This window comes from Xyrauchen texanus, chromosome 8 (genome assembly GCF_025860055.1).
Source record: "Xyrauchen texanus isolate HMW12.3.18 chromosome 8, RBS_HiC_50CHRs, whole genome shotgun sequence".
Taxonomy (NCBI): Eukaryota; Metazoa; Chordata; class Actinopteri; order Cypriniformes; family Catostomidae; genus Xyrauchen; species Xyrauchen texanus.
In genome coordinates, this window is record NC_068283.1 from 6777467 (window position 1) to 6800972 (window position 23506).

Below are 23506 nucleotides of genomic sequence, written 5' to 3' on the forward strand. Positions count from 1 at the left end.
GGCCCGGGGGCTGGCCATAAGGCAAGGGCCGGTTCAGGGGGCCTGGGAGGAGGCCGTGGGCCAAGGGCCGGTTTGGGGAACCTGGGAGGTGGCCACAGGACAGAGGCCGGTCTTGGTGGCCTAGGAGATGGCCGTGGTGCAAGGACCGGTTCAGGGGGCCTGGGAGGAGAAGTGGCCACTGGGGAGGCCGGCGGAGCCGCGAGGGGCGGAGCCAAAGGGGACTTCTGAGGCGGAGCCAAGGGAGGCTCGAGAGGCGAAGCCGAGGGGGGTGATGGCTTGGAAGGCTCAGAAGGCGGAGCTGAGGGAGGCGGCACCGTGGGAGGCTTTAGGAGCGGGGACCTGGAAGGCTCTCAGGTGGAGCTGTAGGAGGCTCGGGAGGCAGAGCTATAGAAGGCTCGGGAGGCAGAGCCGTGGGAGGTTCTGGAGGCGGAGCCGTAGGAGGCTTAAGAGGCTCTGGAGGTGGAGCCGTCGGAGGCTCTGGAGGCAGAGCCGAGGGAGGCTCGAGGAGAAGAGCCGCAGGAGGCTGAGCTGAAGGAGGCTCGGGAGGCGGAGCCGTGGGAGGCTCGGGAGATTCTGGAGGCGGAGCCCTGGAAGAACTAGGAGACGGGGCTGAGGAAGGCGGAGCCGATGCTGGCTCAGGAGGCCCAGGAGGCGGAGCCGTGGGAGGCTCTGGAGGTTGTGCCGAGGAAGGCTCAGGAGGCGGGGCCAAGGAAGGTGGCGCCGTAAGAGGCTGAAGAGGCGGAGACCTAGAAGTCTCTGGAGGTGGGGCCGAAGGGGTGGCGGCGTAGGAGGTTTCAGAGGAGGAGCCCTGGAAGGCTTGAGAGGCGAAGCCCTGGAAGGCTCGAGAGGCGGAGCCCTGGGTGGCTCGAGAGGCCTGGGAGGTGGAGCCCTGGCAGGCTCGAGAGGCTTGAGGGGTGGAGCCCTGGAAGGCTCGAGAGGCAGAGCCCTGGGTGGCTCGAGAGGCCTGGGAGGTGGAGCCCTGGCAGGCTCGAGAGGCTTGAGGGGCGGAGCCCTGGAAGGCTCGAGAGGCTTGAGGGGCGGAGCCCTGAAGGCTCGGGAGGCGGAGCTCTGGAAAGCTCGGGAGGCGGAGCTCTGGAAAGCTCAGGAAGCTCAGAAGGCGGGGCTCTGGAAAGCCAGGAAGGCGGAGCTCTGGAAAGCCCGGAAGGCGGAGCTCTGGAAAGCCTGGAAGGCAGAGCTCTAGAAAGCTCGGGAAACTCAGAAGGCGGGGCTCTGGAAAGCCCGGAAGGCGGAGCTCTGGAAAGCTCGGAAGGCGGAGCTCTGGAAAGCTTGGGTAACCCGGAAGGCGGAGCTCTGGAAAGCTCGGGTAACTCGGAAGGCGGAGCTCTGGAAGGCTCGAGAGGTGCTGGCTCTAGGACGGTCCTGGCTACTGGCGCTGGCTCTTGGACGGTCACGGCTACTGGCGCTGGCTCTTGGACGGTCACGGCTACTGGCACTGGCTCTTAGACGGTCACGGATACTGGCGCTGGCTCTTGGACGGTCATGGCTACTGGCACTGGCTCTTGGATGATCATGGCTACTGGCACTGGCTCTTGGATGATCATGGCTACTGGCACTGGCTCTTGGACGATCATGGCTATTGGCACTGGCTCTGGGACGGTCGAGGCTTCAGGCACTGGCTCTTGGATGGTTACGGCTACTGGCACTGGCTCTTGGATGGTCGAGGCTTCAGGCGCTGGCTCAGGGACGGTCGAGGCTACAGGCGCTGGCTCAGGGACGGTCGAGGCTACAGGCGCTGGCTCAGGGACGGTCGAGGCTACAGGCGCTGGCTCATTGACGTTTGAGGCTACAGGTGCTGGCTCACTGACCTCTGAGGCGACAGGCACTGGCTGGGTTACCGTGGTATGCGCCAGTTTGGGTTCGCTGGGCGCTGAGAGCAAAGCCAAGAGGGGTTTAGGGCATGGGGCTGCGGCAGACGGAGGCTGGAGAGCAGAGACCTTTCCCCTTCTCCTCTTCCTCCGGGCTGATGCGACTGGCGAAGCTGGGACACTGTTCCTGGTCAGCGTGGGCGCAGGCTCGCTCACCGTGACATGCGTAGGCTCTGGCTCGCTCACGGTGACAGGCGTAGGCTCTGGCTTGCTCACGGTGACAGGCGTAGGCTCTGGCTCGCTCACGGTGACAGGCGTAGGCTCTGGCTCGCAGACCGGGGCAGGCGTGGGCCGGGAGGCGGAAACCCGTCTTCTTCCCCCCCTCTGGGCGGACGAAGTTGACCGTGCTGGCTCATGGACGACGACAGGCGTGGGGGCGAGCTCGCTGACCGGTGGGGCAGGTGGAAGAGGACGAGCCAAGGACGACTGGAGGGTCACCGCCGTGGGAGTAGAGGCAGGATCCTCAACCACACCCACAGTAAGCAGCGAGCCGCATACCAGAAGTGTCTCCTCCATGAACTCGCCGAGCGTCCAGCCATGCGTCGTCGTGGGCAACCGCTCTTGGAGCGAACCGGTCAGGCTAGCCTGGAAAAACACCACCAGGGAGGAGTCAGGAAAGTCGGTGGCGCCCGCCAGGTACAGGAAGTCCCTAATGTGATCCTCCACCGGGCGGCTTCCTTGCTTCAGGTCCAGGAGGCGGCAGCTTGCCCGGAGAACTGCTGGATCCATTGTTGGGTCAGTCGTTCTGTAATGCTTGAGCAGAGAGGCAGACGAGGAGATGCGGATCCAACTGCAGTTAAGAATTTATTAAATAAACAAACAAGTAAACACAAAGGAACAACCCTCAACGGGGAAATAAAACAAAACTGAAAACTAAACACAATGAACACAAACAGAGAACTCAGGCAGGGAACACATACCAGGCTAACAACATACCTCCATTAACAAACAACGACTGACAGAGACTGAACAAACAGACAGGGTTTAAATACAAGAATGTGAGACAAAGGGGCCAATGAACAACCAGAACACAAACTAGATGACAAGGTGATTAACAGAAGCAAATGACAAATTAACAAGGGCAGGTGAAAACAATGAACAGCGAACACGAGGGAAAACAAGACTATGGAGTTACAAGGGTGCCAAAAGTGAAAACTAAGGAGCTACAAAAGTGACAAAAATGACAAACAAAGGGCAACGAAAAAACAAGACAGGGTATACATAACACATGTATAGTATAGTATAGATGTATAGTTTGGTTACTCTTGGGAGCCCGAGATACATCTGATCTTTGATAAAAGGCCAATAGGATTTGGCGAGTGGTATTTGCAGAGATCGCCCTTGGGCACTTCAGCAAAACACACTAAAAGAGAATATTCTAAAAGAGCGGCACACACGGAAATGTCTTTTTAAAGACACGTCTTTTTAAAGATGCCTCTCCGTCTGTGTGTTATTCCTGGTTGCGGTCATTATCTCTTGCCTTCTGATGATCAGGGTCGCTGTCTTTCCTGCCTGGGCACTACCCACGAGGAGACAGCCTTCGTGGATGCGTCATGTTCTCACTGCGAGAACATGACCATGTTAACGTTGCGGTCGCGGCTAGCCTTCTTAAAAAAGCAAGCCACCGCAGCGGCTCCCAACCTCGGTCCTTCTATCTACAGGTCACCACATCACGTGGCCATCACGACGGTCTGTCACCACCTTTTCAGCCCTTGGACCGACCTCACATTTCTACGAGCAAGCGTTCCCCTAGAGTAGGTCTCCAGGTGCATTGTGGTTATGACAGAAGCCTCCAAAGGGGATGGGGCACTGTATGCAACGGACATGCAGCCGCCGGCTCCTGGACGGGCCTGCGGCCACGTTGGCACATCAACTGCCTCCAGATATTCACAATACTGCTCACCCCCTGCGGAGGTTCTGGCCATTGATCCAGAGCAAGCACGTGTTGGTTCGGACAGACAACATGCAACGGTGACATATATCTTCCATCAAGACAACTTGCGCTCCTGTTGCATATCACAATTCGCCTGCCATCTCCTCCTCTGGAGTCAGCAGCACCTCAAGTTGCTGTGAGCCACTCACATCCCAGGTGACCTCAACATCGCCGCAGATGCGCTGCCACGATAGGTTACCCTCAGGGGAGAGTAGAAACTCCTCACCCATTGGCTAGAACCTAACATGGGACTTCCCCACATGACAGACTACTGACAAAAAAGAATCGGCAAGACCATGTGATGTATTTCCACTCAAAATACCCCCCCCCCCCCCACACACACACTCTCTGGGCGGATGGGGGGGGGGGGGTCTCCGCAGTGTCTTCCCCTTAGGAGTGATACCCCCTGACGTGGACACTGGTGGTCCCAGTTGGTTGACAAATTTTCACTCTTTTTGCAGAGAACAATGAAAAAAAGAGGGAAAGGACAAGACTGGGCTAGCCTTCCCCTATTTTTTGGTCAGTCAACTTCTCCCCAAAGGGCCGTTCGACACTCATAACAATCGTTGGGGGAGGTTACGTGTCGGCCTGGTGCGCTGGCTACGAGGCACATAGTAGTCTGCCCGTCTTGCACCACCAGTTCACGTAACACAGTTCAGCTAATTGTGCCGTTTTAGTAGGGGACTCGTGTCACTTCATCGACACATGTCGAGTGAGTGACAGATAGGGAACGTCCTGGTTACTTCCGTAACGTCCGTTCCCTGATGGAGGAAATTAGATATTTTTTAAATAAAACGATTTTCTAGAGTGGTTTAGAACCAGGAAATCTTTGTACTACAGGCGAATATTTACCACAAGCACAGTCAGACAATGCAAGATGTTGATCTATATATTTATCCAGAGACTAACAAAATCCCAGGACTAACATTTTCAGATATAGTTGATTCTTCTTCTTGCTGGTTCTCGAATAACAACTTGAAATATAACTTTCAGTTTTTTCCTAACGCAAAACAATTTTTATGTTTTATGTCTTTTCTGGTGTTTGACATGTGCATGGCTGTGGTTCAGGTATTAGAGTGGGTTGGCATGGTTGGTGGTTCGATTCCCGGCCCACACGACTCTTTTAACCTCAGGTTACTCCCAATGGCAGGCTAGCACCTTGCATGGTAGCTCTGCCATCATTGGTGTGTGAATGTGTGTGTGAATGGGTGAATGAGTTCACAGTGTAAAGTGCTTGGAAAATCGCTAAGGTTAAAAAAGCGCTATATAAGTGCAGACCATTTACCATCTATGAACTGTCGTATGAAAACAGCTGCAAGATTAATACATTCTCTGTAACACTTTATTTTACATTGTCCGTGTTGCCATTACGTGTTACTATTATTAATTACTATAGTAATAACCGTAACAATATGTAAGTTCAAACAGCGCCATAAAATAATTACAAAGTAATTGCATGAAGTTCACTAGTATTACTAAGTAATTTTGTAAATACTCAGTAACATGAACACTCCAAAATAAAGTGTGACTGAATTTTCCTATTGTGTTCCATGGAAGAAATAACAGAGGTTATTTAACTTAAGGCAAAAAGGGTCTGGAGTAGCATGAGGTTGTAATAACAGAATTTTCCTTTTTATGTAAACTTCTATCTTTATGAAACCATTAGCAATACATCTTTGCACTTTGACAAATGTGTTGTCTTGTTACTGGTAATGTTAGTCAAAGGTTGAAATCTTTACATGTAGACGGCTGCACAAAGTGGTTCTTCATAAAATACTAGAGCCTAGAGTAGCCTACTACTCACAAATGCTAGTAATAATTTCTTGATTTAGCTCAGTCGATTTATGCTAAAGGACCCTCACAAGATTAAGGCATTGTACAATATCTGCCAATAAACTCCTCTAAACAGGGGTGGCTTCTGGGAAATCGAGTGGCTAAAGCTGTGGGCTATGACCCAAAAGTCGTAGATCTGTTCTAACAGCAGGGAAAAGTCAGTGCTAAATGAAATAATGCAATTCTGTATAGTCGTGAAGAAATAAATAGGCTTCTCAACTTCAGAAAAGGGAGGAGAAAAGCTTCCCATTCTTTTTGTTTTTGGCGTCAAAGGCGTCAAAAGCGTCAAAGGCTGTGCGGCCAATCAAACTCGCCTGAGAAGCCCCCACCTTTGAAAAACCATGAAAAACTATACAAGGTATAAGAAAAATTACGACCCAGACTATATGCACATTCACTTGCTGAAAAGGTAAAACTTGATTTGTACTGACCACATTGTGCTTTATACATTGAAATGTTATCTCTTACACTACTTTTTGACAAAAAAGTAATTTCATCAAAATTACTAATTACTTTGTAATCCTGTAAGCATTAGTGTACAGCAATATTAAGTCATCCTAGAAATTCCACTGCTCGGTATAATCCACCCACTTCGCTTTTTATTTGTGTGTCATTAAACATTCTTTGCAGTTCTCCTGTTAGCACATTGATCTGTTGTCATTGCTGTTTTTACTTCTGGCTGTGTTCCTTCTAGCTTTAGCATATGATTTTACCAGCTGCATTATGCATGAGAAAGTAAAAGAGCAAGAACAAACGAGTATAGAGAAGCGCAGCAGCTGAAGCTCACAGGTCATTATTGCGCAATTCATAAGGGTTCTCTTGCTTTTGTGTTTTGTAGTGTGCTTCAGCGCTGTGCTTTAGGTCAATAACTCAAGCCTGCGGCCTCGCACTGCAGGAAGGCCAGCATGCATTACATCTCTATTACTCCCCAATTTACAATTACCATTAATGGCTCTCTCCTGCTGACAAGTGATCACTCACTCGTTCCGCAGTCTGCTGCATTGTGCAGGGGGGACTGCGGGAAATCCCTGGTTCATCATGCGGGAAAAAGACTGGACTTAAATAAGCACTTGTTGGTCTTGAGTCACACCATTATGAGCTCATCAATACAGAGAGAAATTATGGAAAATCCATATCCTCTTGACTTTTTTGATTGGACTGCCAAGAAATACTTGTGCAAAATTAGATCACATTAGATAAAAAAAAGAGCTAATAGTTTAGTTGATAAAAGAGCACAACAGTCACGTTCCAAAAGTAAAAATCCCTTCCATTCAGGTTACTTGATTTATAAAGAAACTTATAAATCTTTTAAGACAGACCTTCCTTGAGCTTCGAGGTTGTTTATCGATGGTACTGTTGAAGCCATCGATCTTTGTTATTTTAACGTATTTGTTTTAGAAATCACAAAGTGCACCAAAAGAGCTCTGCACCGAACGCCCAGGGGTGCATTTGCCAAAAGCATTGTTAGCCATCTACGGTTGCAAATTCCATCATTACAACATAGTTCAACGATTTGGTGATTCCCAAAACCATAGTTCCAACGAACATTCACAAACTGCATCACAAAGTTGAGTGGTTGGAACTACAGCTCTACACCTGTAGTTAAATACATGTAGTTAAATGGTAATTGATTGGACTCAAGATGGCACCGAGTATGGCTGCTGCATTGCAAGCGCCGACAAAACACTGCAGTTTATTGTTTGTTTTGTTTACAGTTTTTTTTTTTGTCTTGGATGTTGTCTGCCTTATTGTACAGTATATAACAGACAAATGCTTTTGGACATTGGTTCTGCAATTACACACCAATTACACACTTCAAATTCCTCAACCCGCTGTTTACAAACATGCCAGCGGAGCCCTTTGTCTGGGCTGCCCGGCCACGGAAACGCAGAAGGAAAAGGGGAAAAAGAGCCAGCACTAAAGGAACTATATGGGAGCATAAGTAAGCAGGAAATCATGCACCCTGAGGCCACGTTCATTGTTACCGGGGCCTTTAACAAAGCCAATTTTAAAACAATCGCACCAAAATACCACCAACACATCAGCTTCAACACACGAGGGGACTGGGTTTTGGATCATTGCTATTCTCCTTTCTGGGATGGCTATAAATTTCTCCCCTGCCCACCATTTGGCAAATCAGACTATTCTTCCGTTCTGCTTCTGCCCGCTTACAGGCAGAAACTGAAACAGGAAGCACCCACCCTCAGAACGATCCAGTGCTGGTCGGACCAATCAGACTCTATGCTACAAGACTGTTTTGATCACGCGGACTGGGAGATGTTCCGGTCCGCCTCTGATGACGACATCGAGGTTTATGCTGATAGCATAACATGTTTCATCAGGAAGTGTGTAGAGTAAGTTTTTTTCCGACCAAAACAATACGGATCTACCCCAACCAGAAACCATGGGTTAACGGCGATGTTCGCACGGCACTTAATGCGCGGACCTCCACTTTTAATTCCGGGAATGCGGAGGAGCATAAACAAGCCAGTTCAGGCACAAAATTGAAGGACAGTTCAACACCACCAACTCTAGAATTATGTGGCAGGGAATTAACATCATCACGGACTACAAAGGGAATAAAAACTCTGCCGTGAACACCGCTGACTCTCTCCCGGATGAGCTTAATACATTTAATGCTTGTTTAATAACACCGCCCTCGTGGAGAGAGTACTCGCGGCCTACGCTACAGATGATGGTTCACTCTTCGTCTCTGTTGCGGATGTAACCCGATCCTTCCGACGGGTGAACATCCGTAAAGCCGCGGGTCCAGACGGCATTCCGGGCCGTGTCATCAGAGCGTGCACAAAACAACTGGCTGGTGTTTTTACAGACATTTTCAACCTGTTCCTCTCCCTGTCTGTAGTCCCCACGTGCTTCAAAATGTCCACCATTGTACCTGTACAAAAAATCACTTGTTTAAATGACTGCCGTCCTGTTGCTCTGACCCCCATCATTAGCAAATGCTTTGAGAGGCTAATCAGAGATCACATCTGCTCTGTGCTGCCCACCTCACTGGACCCATTGCAGTTTGCCTACCACAACAACCGCTCCATTGATGATGCCATTGCGCCTGGATAAAAGGAACACATATGTGAGAATGCTGTTTGTAGACTACAGCTCAGCATTCAACACCATAGTGCCCTCCAAGCTTGATGTGAAACTCCGGGCTCTGGGCTTAAACAGCTCGCTGTGTAGCTGGATCCTGGACTTCCTGTCAGGCAGACGCCAGGTGGTTAGAATGGGTAGCAACATCTCCTCACTGACCCTAAACACTGGAGCCCCGCAGAGCTGTGTTCTCAGCCCACTCCTGTATTTCCTGTACACACATGACTGTGTGGCAACACATAGCTCCAATGCCATCATTAAGTTTGCTGATGATACGACGGTGGTAGGTCTGATCATTGACAATGATGAAACAGCCTACAGAGACAAGGTGCATACTCTGACACGCTAGTGTCAGGAGCACAACCTCTCCCTCAACGTCAGTAAAACCAAGGAGCTTGTAGTGGACTTCAGGAGGAAAGACAGAGAACACAGCCCCATCACCATTAATGGAGCACCGGTGGAGAGAGTCAGCAGCTTCAAGTTCCTCGGTGTCCACATCACTGAGGAACTCACATGGTCCGTCCACACTGAGGCCATTGTGAAGAAGGCTCACCAACGAATCTTCTTCCTGAGACGGCTGAGGAAGTTTGGAATGAACCACCACATCCTCACACGATTCTACAGCAGCACTGTAGAGAGCATCCTGACTGGCTGCATCCCTGCCTGGTACGGCAATAGCACCGCCCACAACCGCAAAGACCTGCAAAGGGTGGTGCGAACTGACAGACACATCATCGGAGGTGAGCTTACCTCACTCCAGGACATATATACCAGGCGGTGTGTGAAAAAAGCTTGGAGGATCATCAGAGACTCCAGCCACCCGAGTCATGGGCTGCTCTCACTGCTGCCATCAGGCAGGCGGTATCGCAGCATCAGGACCCGCACCAGCCGACTACATGACAGCTTCTTCCCCAAGCAATCAGACTTTTGAACACTTGATCTCTCACGATCAATAATCAGCACTGCACTTTATTAATCTTATTATCTCACACTGGACTGACAAATATATTCTCCACAATATAACTACTGTATATATATTTTATATACTCTGTATACTGTATGTGTATTCTATATTGTGTGTATTGTTTACTGTACATTGTATATTATTATTGTGTTGTGTAATTATGTGTACATTTGATATGTAAATTGTGTTGTGTAAGTATGTTGTTTATTGTAATTGGTATATGTCTCGTCACTGTCATGACTACTATGTTGCTCGGAACTGCACACAAGACTTTCACCTACTGTTGTACTTGTGTACATGGTAGATTTTATTTAAATGCGTAGTTGCTTATTATTTTTGCTGTGTTGGTAAGCCCAAAAAAAAAACATTTATCTACTTAACCCATCTGGCTAAGGTGTCATTAATAACAAGGGTTTCTGAACCGTACATACTGCACCTTTAATTATTGGCTTACAACAGGATTGCACGGGAAACTGACATGTTGCTACCAAATGTCCCAGTACCCTGACATTGAGTTACTGACAAGCACCATCTCCTGTCAGACATGCATCAATTCAAACATGTTTCAAACAAGTAGAAAACAAGTTGTTTTGCAGCTTGGTTTCAATCAATGCACTTTTTTGCATTTTTATCGTTCACTGAACTTAAATGTCAGAAGATAAAGGAAAATTCAACCCTTTCAAGCAAAGTAGAGTTTGACATAACTCACCATCATACTCTATGACTCTGGTTATTTTCTGTAAATCTGCTTTGAAACCATATCTGCTGTAAAACTCACTTTACAAATAAACTGAATTGTCACAGGAAGTCATGCAGCATGCATCCCAAATAGAATGAAGTATTTATTCATAGTGAGATTATGTTCTTCACTCTTATTTGCATGTAGATGACTGAATTAAGTAGTTTTTTTTACGTAATTATGATATCCAACCTAAATTTTCCCTCAGTAGTATTTCTAATTTTATTGATTTTGCACAGTTTGAAGATTCAGCTTGTATACAATTATTTAGTAAAATTCTGTCAAAACTTTCTTAGAGAAGGTTTACAGCTCTATCTCACAAGGTTTATATAACAAGATGCCTCCCTGCAGTCATTCAGAGTATGTCTGTCTAAGGGGAGTTTCTTATTGATTTTGACCCTTTTAGGGTATAACAGGCATCCAGTATGATGTTACCAATGGAGGTCAACAAAAGACAGGGTCTCCCCTATTCCAATGACACTCCCACTTTCCAATAGGAAAAGTTGCATGAAAGCGAGTAAGTGTGAGTGGGAAGCTCCCCTGATACCTGCACATCTCTACGCTTTCAATCACAGCCTTTTATAAACCTGTGTCTTTGGAAACATGGACAGCAATACAAGTTTTGTGTTGTTGAAAGCCTTAAAAGTACAGTCAGAGATCTGAAAACACACTTTATTGATTACTCTGAGATCTCTTTAAGTCTTTAATCATAAGTCGGAGATCGCAATATGAACTTGAACATTTGTCATCATGTCTTCCAAGATCAACTTATCTGAGCTGTGCTATATCAATAATAATCGTATGGCTCAATACTCTGACTGTATGTCAACAATTTTCTATTTTTATTTGTCTTATAAGGAATTTTTGGAGAAACATCTGAACCAGGGCTACATGATCACATGACCCGATTTACAGACAAGCAACATCCCACACCTGACATTTTTACATACATTTAATCATGTTTACCTTTCCCACTAGCGCCATCTCTGAGACCCGGGTTCTATTCCCATGGAAACCAGAAAGTAATGTGTGGCTTCTAGTGCTGTGGAGACAAGGAAGTAATCACTTTCACTCTGAGAAACAGGTTCTGGTCCCAAGGAAACCTGGAAGTAACCGCATTCACTCTGAGACACAGGCTCTGGTTTTGTGGAGACCAGGAAGTAACAGTGTTCTCTCTAAGATCTAGGTTCTGGTCAAATGGAAACCTAGAAGTATTTACATTCACTCTGGGTTCTGGTCCCGTGGAAACCAGAAGTTATAGCGATTAACAATCAAATCAGCCTCCCCAAATTTTCAATCAACTGTTCAATCCTCCATTCTGAACAAGATACTTTGTAATAAACCTCTAATAAAGGCATGTTCAAACTTTTATGGAACGAGATCTACTTTATCATAATGCTATTACAGTAAGATCTACCATGCACAATTTAAATATACATTGTAGGCAGTGTTGTCACGATACCACCATTTCAGTAGTCGGAACAAATACCAGTGAAATTTTATGATTCTCGAAGCAAAACTAATACAGACTAATTTGTTAACTGTGTAAACATTGTTTCAAGTTCTTAAGTAAGACAAGGAAACAGTCAGTAATTAAATAAGAACAAAGAAGCACATTTCTAACAGCAGTAAAAACTATTCTCGTGGATTACAGATCTTCACTGCATGATTATAAAGCATTAATAATTTATTTTAAAGCTTCTAAAAGTTATCCAGCCAAGAGCAATGCATGGTTTTCTTGTTATTGTTGTTAATATTAATGACATGGACAGCGGCAGGTCTTTTAGGCTGCATTTATACTTCAAGTCCTAATGCACAGATCTGATATTTTGACACTAATCCGTTTTTCCAGACAGTGTTTGTTTACTTGTTTCTATCAATACCTCACCAAGACAGGCATTTTCAAATGTATTTAACCATCAATAAGGCACATATCTGCATTACCGTGAGCACTCTCACAACACAAGCACACAAAAAGAAGCTGTCTGTCAGACAGTGCACAGGGGCAAGATTTCAAAACATAGGATTGCAAGGGAAGAGTCCTGATTTGACGATTCAGTAATATTTCTGGAAAGCACTACCTGATTAGAGGTCAGAGAAACTATAGCCCAACCCCTATTTGTAAACATTCAGGTAGAGCTTTCCTCATAAATATGAATGAGTTTTCTCCTGCCATCTTGCATATTGGAAATCCACTTGCGTGGTAGCCGAAATGAGGAAATAAAGAGATCTTTAATAATGTTGTTATTTGAGTAGTTTCTCTCTCTGCTCACTTTACCGTTTGATGTGTTAATGAGATCGACCAGCAGATGTCTTTCAATCGACCAGTCGATCGTGATTAACACAATGCACACCCCTGGTCCCATACATTGTTATTCTCTTATAATTATATACTCTTTTTATTTGCAAAATATTATCATTTCTAAAATCATTAATTTAACTTTTTATGTTACCCAAGTTTGGTTCAGTTCATTCTTTATTAGAGTTGATTACTGTAACATTAGTAGCAGGACAGGTGAAACAAGGATGTAACGTAGGATCCCAAGTGCAGTTTATTTACAATGTGCATTAAACGTGAAAGTATCAAAACAAAGCATTAACCAAACTTGACTAGAAGTAGAAAATCCACAGACCATGAAACAACATTACCTTCACAATACTCAACCAAGGACTAGAGAACAATAAGTGCTGGAGATCACGGTTGACTAGTGGGCGCTGGAGACCATGGGGGACCAGAGATGGCAACAGAAGACCAGGGCGGAGGGCCCGGAGACCAGCGTGGACCAGGAGACTTGGAAAAGCCACAGACCATGAAACAACGTTACCTTAAAAATACTCAACCAAGGACTAGAGAGCATGGGAGCTATAAATACAGACATGGGTAACAAGTAAACAAGACAACCCATCACAGACCAGAACTAATAACATAAGAACCAATAACAGAGCAGAACTAATAACAAGATAACAAGACTAATAAACATAAACCAATGAGAATCCAGACTAATGAACATGTCAACAAGACAATGACTAGAAACCAATGAGAACAAAAACACATGAAACAGGAACTACGTTTCAAAATGAAAGACATGAAATCAAAACATGAAAGCATGAAAGTGAACAAAAGCACACGAACACTTGAAAATCACAGTTGATAACAGCACCAGAATGACATTTGGGGCACATGGATGAAAGTCAGTAGAGTTAAGGTTCCTTATAAAAATGTGTTAGATTGACATAATTTGCTAAGGGACTCAAGAATTGCAACGTGATCCTTTTGAAAGGCCTGCCAGTTCACAATGTGTAGGACATTGTGTCCATTGCACTGAGATGTACTGTACAGTTTGATGGCACCAGATCATTTGGAACAGCTAGTGGTAAGAGACCTGTGGCGGGTTGCACCAGCGATATGTACGTTACTTAGCCTAGTTGTGGCGTAAATGGGCACAAAGTAACAATTTAAGCACTACTAAATATTTTAGCGTTGCACCATTAAACTTAGATAGGACGTAACCCTACGTATAAACTAAATATTTACGGAAGACTCCGACCAGGAGTAATGGTTGGAATAAAAAAGCAGACTGATATTTAATGATGTAAACGAGCACATATAATGTGTGACAGGCGTCAATCATTTCGACATAACGTATGATGTTGACATTTACGTACACTTGTTTACATTTAGAGTGAGAAAACATAATATAAAAACTTTGTACGGTGTCAAGTTTCAGCATATACAATATATATAAGCTATTAAAATGAATAAATGTTTATTTTTCCAGCCTGGTGTATAAGTAATTCTTTATTTATTGCCCCTTATTCATTTAAGATACAATTGTTGAATATTGTTATTTACATAGGCTAAATATACCATTAATGAATCTTTATGACTTATCATATTTTAATGGGGTTATACTTTATTACAGCTGACAGTTATGTGAGCAAATATGGTTTGAACATCAACCGTAACCATATCAAACAGAAATTCCTAGCTGTTTAATGCTTCTGTGTACAAATTTGAAGGCAATTGATTGGATAAATACAGGTAAATGTCATATTATGCGACTACGCATTTCTTTACGGAGAGCTTACATCTTACTAGATAAGTCTTGCCTTAAGTACAGGTGGTGCAACCAAATTAAGCACAGACTTAGTTACAAACAAACTAGTAGTTACTAAGCCCATAGTGTGAACATTACATCCCAACTTAAGTGAGACCTAGCACACGGCTGGTGCAACCCTACCCTGAGGAGGTCTCGAGGGGCTCTGAATCATCATCATATTCATCAGGGCTGAATGATAATGCTTACCACCTCCACTCATACTAACTCATTCTTTGCTTTACTGTCTCTATCCTCAATTATCCTCTCCCAGCAGGCCCCATGTAGCCTCACACAAACCCTGCAGTAATATCTTTAGAGGAGAACACACTCCACTGGCCATTCACACTGAAGGATCGGCCCACCGGAGAGAACAAAACTTCCTCTTGCCCACATGAACATCTACAGTTACTGTACAGTTCCAAAAGGTTTAGAAAGGCTCAGACCACTCCTGAAAATGACATGAAAATACATGGACCGGCTGAATGAACAGACTCACTAAAATGAACCAGAGTTCACAAAACTACATTTCATTGAGTCATTTATTTTATTGTCTAGCTATTGTCACGCTACTGAACTGAAATTTTAGTTAACTACTCCCCAACACTGCAGCCAATCAAATTGGAATTGCTGATTTTCTGATAGTGCTTGCCAGTCGTGGATGCAATATACATCTGACTGTTATTGAAAAGACTATGGACGATCTGTGGGCATGCCTTCTGAGGCTGAGATAAGAGTTACCAAGACATGCACCACTCCTGGGAGCCATGTGACTGAGAATGAAAGAAATAAACACACAAAACACACTGGATAAAGTAGAGGTTGTCAGGAGATTTAATTCTACAGAATTTTTGGATGGTTTTAAGTTTTTAGCAGTGGGAATGTTACCTCTTCTCCTCGTATACTCCTCATAAATAGAGAGAAAAGAGTTCCACATGAAAGACAAAGGAAATATTTTAAATCTCACCTGAGACCTAAGTGTAGCAGGGGTTGAGGTGGAAAGTTCTTGTCTCACAACACTTCACTTTTCCCTTTTCCCTCAAACAAGGAGCTGAACAGAATCCTCTCAATGCTTTTCGACACAAGGTATAATTCACCCAATAATAAAAAATTATAAAAAAATGTGTCATCATTTACACATATAATTTCAAACCCACATGAATCTCTCTTTTTAGTGGAGCACAAAAGGTGAATCTTATATTAACCTTGTGCAACCCTGTGTCCTCCTGCTTGGACATTGTATTTTTTCTTCACTATACGCTTTGGATCATTTCTCATGACTCATGTGACAAAACAACATAGCAACGATCACAGTGGAGTTTGTCTTCGGGGAAAATGCCAACAAAACTACATCTGGTAAGAAACCTAATTAAGTTTTTACATTGACCACTGATGTGGATTAGACTCTTTTTTTTCCCTTAGAAATCCTAGATTTAATGTGCATGATCACATTGAGAGAAAAAAATGCTTTCAGAGACTTTATATGCAGTTAGGATGAAAATAAGTTGCATTTCGAACTGTTCTGAGACCAGTGCAGACAGACAGCATACTGGTTATGTCATTCATTAAATGGAAGCAAGGGAGCATCCTATAGCTTTCCTATGCTGCTAAGTGCATTCACTCCAAATATCTGACCAAAAGTTCAGTTTCAGGCAGCAGATGAAGTTTGGACCACTCAATGTAGTTGGCAGACATGGGACAATGATAATCAGTACATAGATTCAGAATTTATAATGCTACATTTTATTTAAACATGGCTGGCAGTGATTGGACAATGCAGGCCATTATTTGAATCAGAATTAATAATGATAATTTATGATAGGTAAAATGCTTCAGCACTGGCTATAACTTGTTCCCTATCTGTTACTCGAAGTTGTGTGATATAGTGACACTAGGGGTCACCCTTGGGAGCCCCAAACCCCTCTGATATTTGAGAAAAGGCCAATGAGAATTGGTGAGTGGACCTTATGGCGACCTTGCGACGTTCATGGGGCATTGGGAAGGTTACGTGGGGGCCGAATGCATTTGCTACTAGGCAGTGGCCTGCCGTTTTGTATAGGGACCCCTAGTGTAACTACAGCGACACAACGTCGAGTGAGTGACAGATAGGGAACAGCTTGGTTACTGTTGTAACCTCCATTCCCCTGATCCATTCGGATCCTCAGCACAAATATGAATGAGTGGTTGCATGCCGGTTCCATTTATACCCGTATTTCTGGGGGAGTGGCATGAAAATTCCACTTGTTAATTTTCACTGGCCTTTTATCAAATATCAGAGGTGTTTGGGGCTCCCAAGGGCGACCCCTTGTGTCACTACATCGACACAACATCGTGTTGCCTCCATCAGGGAACAGAGGTCACAACAGTAACCAAGACATTTGTTTAACAGTGCAAAGAGAAAACATTGAGATTTTGTTGCCAAAGTAGAAAAAGCATTGTGACATACGTCAAATCAAGTAAAATAATATTTATTTGTATAGTTTTTTATTTTGTGCTTTTCCCAATACACATTGTTCCAAAGCAGCTTTACAGAAAATCAGCTGTAGGCCTACTGTCTGTAACGTCTCAAAAACATGAATAACCAACACGCCTGGAAACATAATAAACAATTTGATTAAAAACGAATAATAATAATAATAAAGTATACAGTTTAGTATAATTAAAAACTTACCTCCCCATATATGGACATACATTTTTAGGGGAAATTTTTTTTAATGTTTGCATGTATTTTAGAGGCTACTAATTACAAATGAAAAAGGGAAATGAAAAATCAGAATGAGATTATTTGCCATGTATGCTAACACATACAAGGAATTTGTCTTGGAGACAGAAGCTTCCACTGCACAGACAATACAGCAACAAGACAGAGATAATAATAAAAATATACAAATCTGTTATATACAGAAGCAAGGGAATGTAATGGCAGAAGAGGTGTGGTATTTTGGATAAATATAAATAGACTTAGCTGTGTATTGCACATTCATTATTGCTCAATGCGGCAGTTTTAACTGTTCATGAGATTGAGAGCCTGAGGGAAAAAACTATTCCTGTGCATGATGGTTCTGGTGCTTATAGCTCTGTAGTGCCTGCCAGGAAGGAACAGTTCAAAAAGGGTAGTGGGCTGGGTGAGTGAGGTCCAGAGTGATTTTTCCAGCCTTTTTCCTCACTCTGGAAGTGTATAGTTCTTGAAGGTAGGGCAGGGGGCAACCAATAATCCTCTCAGCAGTTCGAAGCTCTGCTTCATCGGTCCACTCTTTACAGTCTTTACTACATGTTTAGCTGATTTTAGTTTCTGTCTGTAGGTTGGAAGAAGATGAACCAGACAGTCATCAGCGAGTCCCAAATCTGCTCGAGGGACAGAGCGATAGGCATCCTTTATTGTTGTGTAGCAATGATCCAGTATATTACTGGTTGGGCTTGTAATGTGCTGTTAGTATTTGGGCAGTTCATGTGTAATATTTCCTTTAAAATCCCCAAGAATATCAATAAATGAGTCAGGGTAATGTTGTTCCATGTCTGTGATTTGATCTGCGTTCAAGCACACGTGGTGGGATATAAACACTCAAAAGTATAAACAAGGAAAACACCTGCAGTGAGTAGAAAGTCTTACAGTCAATAAAGAGCACTTCCAAATTAGGACAGCACATCTTCTTTAACGTTGTTAAATCTCGACCCCATCTTTCATAGTGGTAAAAGCATGTTCCACCGCCTCTCGTTTTCCCTGTTAAATCTGCGATGCAATCCGCTCTGAATAGCTAAAAGCCAGGCAGATGTAATGCGCTGTCCGGAATGGCTTCACTCAGCCAAGTTTCTGTGAAGCACAAGGCAGCAGAGGTTGAAAAGTTTGTATGGGTGAGGAGATGTTAGGAAGATAGCGGAGATTCGCTAGATGAATACTCTGCAGCGCTGTTCAAAAGCCGAGCTGATGAAGTCTGACCAGCGTGCCAGCTCGTTTCCCTCGCCTGCGTCTCTTAAACAACACAGCTGTGCCTCCAACTAAAATGTCCAGCAAAGCATCCGAATAGACAAAAAACGAGGAAAAGTTTATCTGGTATGTTTTGCCAAATGTTCAGCAGTTCATCCCTGGTGAAACGGATTGGAAAAAGATTACTAAACGCAGGACAAACAAAAAAAAAACAACAAAAGAATTGGAGAGCTCCACATCGTGGCTGTCATCCGCAGTGCCATCTTGATCTGTTGCACACAACAGTCATGCTTGGGTCTCAGGAGATTGATAATCAACTGTTTTTTTCTTCTGCACACCCGCTATAAAGAATCAGTAACAGACTCAACCAGGGGTGGACTGGGACTAAAAAGTGGCCCATGACTTTCTGGCCCAAAGAGGCCCAAATTTTCATGTTGAAAAAAAAAATAAAAGCTTTTCTATTTACTGCTAGTCGTGACAACGGGCCCCACAGTGCAAAAATTGTCATAACTTTAAATATAAAACCACTGTAAATGTGATGAGTGGATTTTTTTGAGAAAGCACTAAAATAAGCACTTTATAGCTAAGACAAATAACATGTCTGAAAACTTTTTCCCCAACCTACAGATGTTAGGTTAAAATGCATATGAAAGTACAAGGGAAAGTGTGTATAAAGTGTTTAGGTGGTGTGACAAGTCAGCATTTCTTCAAAGTTTTAAAAGATATAATCACCTTTCAACTTTTTTCTAGAACTAAACTATTGCCTCAGTTAATATGAGGTTGTGGAAACAACAAGAATAATAATTATACATTATATATGTATATATAGCTATACAAGAACATAAAATATTGTTTAAAATAATTATTTCCTAAATACAAGCCATTATATAGGCTTTACCTTACAGAGTTTTTAGAATAATCACTCTGTAATGGGGTCCGCACTGGCATTTTTGAACCCAAGGCGGCTGACTATATCTCCTGTAGGATTTGTGCAGCAATGGGTCTGGCCCGAATTACCAGGTGGCCCTCCAGGAAAACACCAGGTGCTTCCAACAGCCAGTCTGGCCCTGGACTCAACAGAAAAATACTGTCCTTTAATCTGTCCACAACACCACACAAACAAAACCTGTGGACTATGCAACAGGTACATTGCTTGCACCAGGTGATTTAAAGTCTGATAATGACTAAATTGAAATGAATTGCTAAATGAGGTGTATTTGTACACAAACAATGCTTTAAATAATGAGGATAATTCAATACGCAACTTCTCGAAGTTTACACGCTGATGGTAAGTGCACTCAAATGCACAGTGCACTGTCAGCACGCTTAAACATTACAAAAAGTTGCATCTTTTAATTCATCACTTTAAAAGCACCACAACTAAAATATTAAAAGTATTAGTTTGTTGTTGGACGACTAGTGAAAAATCTTGTCCTATTTGTAGGATGTGTATCTTTATGTGACTTATGTCTGAATGTTTACATCCATTGTATTCAATAACTCTCAGTCATTCAAATGCTCCCAAACTGACGATTTAAGTAACTTTTTTGGTACATATGAGTCTGTTTGATCTAATTCCTCTGTTATATTTTGTAGTTTGTGTATAGTAGCCCCCAGTTTCACGTGAATTAAAAGTTCATGTTTAGTCCACATCATCTGGCCAAGCACCACCAAGCATCCATAACCATAACAACAGCTCCACTACCCTCCCAGGAGTTTTTCACATTTAGGCTTACAAAATCAAATGAAAACTCTTTTATACTATATATATATATTATTTTGGTTAAATTAACCATGACATTTTTTATCTCGGTTAATAGTAAAACCGTATATTTGCAGCATCCCAAGACACGTCTAATATATATTTGATTTGAGAGCTTCAGTCGAAGGGAAGATTTTTTAATTGAATGATGACTATATTAAATTTAAATTGGTTCCTCATTGGTTCATTCCTTAAATTGGTTTTGTTGTTACTTTTTTATTTTCGACATTGTCGATAACGTCAACTAATCGTTTCAGCCCTATACAGGTTATGAACATTTTGGGTGAACTATTCCTTTCACAGTAATGTATGAGATCATATGGAATAAACTGTGTTATTTTATTTCACAGTGGTCTCCCAAACACATTATATTCAAGGTGAACATGGAGAAAGCCTAAGCCACCTTTTGCCCACCCCAGCCCATTAAAGGTTGAAGGGTGATCTCATTGATACAGAGAGTTCTTTCACCAAGAGTCTCTCTTGATTTTTGAAGGCTGTATTGCCATGGTAACGTGAAACACCCCTGACCCCTGGAGCACACAAAAGCTTAAGGGCTTGAGATGCTCTGTGAAGACCTGAGAATGTTCCTTTATATCCAACACTATTGAGTGAAATCACTAAACAGTTGCAGAACTCCATCTTATTCACAAACCACTTGTAATCCAACATAACCATGCAAAAAATAAATTGTTGCAAAGTGCTGTTTGTGGAGTTGCGAGTTCGAATCCAGGGTGTGCTGAGAGACTCCAGCCAGGTCTTCTAAGCAACCAAATTGGCCCTGGTTGCTAGGGAGGGTAGAGTCACATGTGGTAACCTCCTCGTGTTTGCTATAATGTGGCTCTCAGTGGGGCGCTTGGTGAATTGTGCGTGGATGTACGGTCTCAGACGTGGAGGCAACTGAGATTCATCCTCCGCCACCCGGATTGAGGTGAGTCACTATGCCACCACAAGGACCTAGAGCGCTTTGGGAATTGGGCATTCCAAATTGGGGAGAAGGGGAGAAAAAAATCCAGCATAATTTACAAAGAATATAAAAAAGAAAACTCAACCTTAATTTTTGGCTTTCGGTAGTCAAACACGCATTGTATACTGATTACAGATTTATGTCATTGACGTGCCAGTGTTAAGTTTGTTTATAATATTATGGTTAAACATTTTTTGCTGTATTGAAAATATTGTAAATTGTATGGTAAATGTTCTACTGTAAATACCATAGTTAAACTATATTTACTGCAGTATAACCATGGTTACGTTGTATTAAGGGATGATGGGATGGATAAAGTTAATGTGAGTGAACCCAAAATAATTGCTTGGGAATGCAAAACTTATTACAAAGGAATGTAAACCGGATTTGATTTTATTAGTGAAAAACGATAAAAAATATTTGGTGCTTCAGCCCTGGAAGCCCACCCATAGCACCACCCACATTTTTAATCTCTCTAATCAATGGTGTGGGTATATGAATTAAAGTTTATAACACAATGGAGAAATTATTTTTTACCAATGTTATTAGAACAGGTCATATAGACAGTGATGTAATTAGTGCTGTCATCGTGATGTGAACCAAGCATCATGCAATCAGGCCAGTGGTGCTCATACATTTATAAACATCTCACTTTTACATTTCTCCCTAAGAAATATCCTCCTGTTGCTCGCTTTTATCTTTGCATCAGAAGCATTAGTGTCAGCGCCTGCAATCCAGTGGGGGGTTGGGGGCCTGCCAAAAAACAGCAAAAAAAACAGTATCGCAAATCATCGGCTGCTTTGGCTACATGCTGGTCACTGCCCAGAACACTAAGTTACAAGATTAAAAATTCAGTGAAAATGCCTCCACCTGAAAACTGGGGCTATATTCATATATCAGTGTGACAGATGAGAGAAAGAGACAAAGTGATAGAGCGTGCTGGCCGTACAGCCTGGAGTTCTCATCGAACTGTGTTCATCAAAGACATGGCTGCCTTGGGCTTGTCACTGGCTGGTTTGTGTTGGTCTCAAGGGACTGGTCACAGCCATGTGGAAAGGGTTACCAACAGGACAGAAGAAGCTGAACTACTGTTAAACCAGTGAGAGAGAACGTGTGTGCTCATTTATATTCAGACTTTGATCTCAGCCCGACTGGCAAAACCAGTATATGCCATGGTGAATTGTCCATGTGTTCCCCCTTGATGGGTTCAAACCTACAACCGTTCCGTTACCAGTCCAGAGAATGTTTAAGGATCTTTCTCAGGAATATTTCCCATTTGTGTGCTTTGTGTGTCCCCATTACTGCTTAAAAAATTGTAAATAACTGGATACTGAACTTAATCACATTATATGATATATTTAATTCTATTTAGTGTGTGATGCAAAATATCAGGCACTTTTCATGTCAGCGTACCATTTATTGATTTAAAACTTGATAAAGCATTAATCTTAAAAACCTCATCTGTTAGTGAGAACTTTCTTTTAGCACCACACAGTGGACATTTCACCTCAGTGGTAATATAATGAACCCACATAATGACGTTTTGCAAATATGTCACCACAGTCATGCAATTTTCACCAAATATTTTAGACAGGTTCTTTATGTTTACAATTTTATTGATCTTGTCATGATCATTGTTTCTCTGATGGAAAAATCATAGCGACCACCCTATTATTTTTAGAACATTTGAAAGAAAACATTTTGTTTGGCACAAATCACAAGAATGCTTAACTGTAAATAATGTGGTGTGCTTCTGTTTACTAGTAAAGGTAGTTATTATTTCCTAATTACAAGGTTTTATTCTGATTGGTCAATGGCGCCATCTATTGGTCTGATATCTCTGAGTAACAACCGTACATCAGGGGATTAAACATATCAGACCGCTCATCCAGGTATTGCGAGTAATTTTTCCTACTTCTCGGAACACTGTACAAGCTCTACAAGTAAGCAGTCGTTTTTTATTTTGTTTATTTTTTTTAGCCCCTTTTCTCCCTAATTTTGAATGCCCAGTTCCCACATAGGTCCTTGTGGTGGCACGGTTACTCACCTCAATTTGGGTCGCAGATGACAAGTCTCAGTTGCCTCCGTTTCTGAGACCGTCAATCTGCCCATCTTATCACGTGTCTACGGAGACGCCCGGCATGTGGAGGCTTATGCTACTCTCCGCGATCCACGCACAATTTACCACAAGCCCCGTTGAGAACAAGAACCACTAATTGCGACCACGAGGAGGTTACCCCATGTGACTCTAACCTCCCTAGCAACCGGGCCAATTTGGTTGCTTAGGAGACCTGG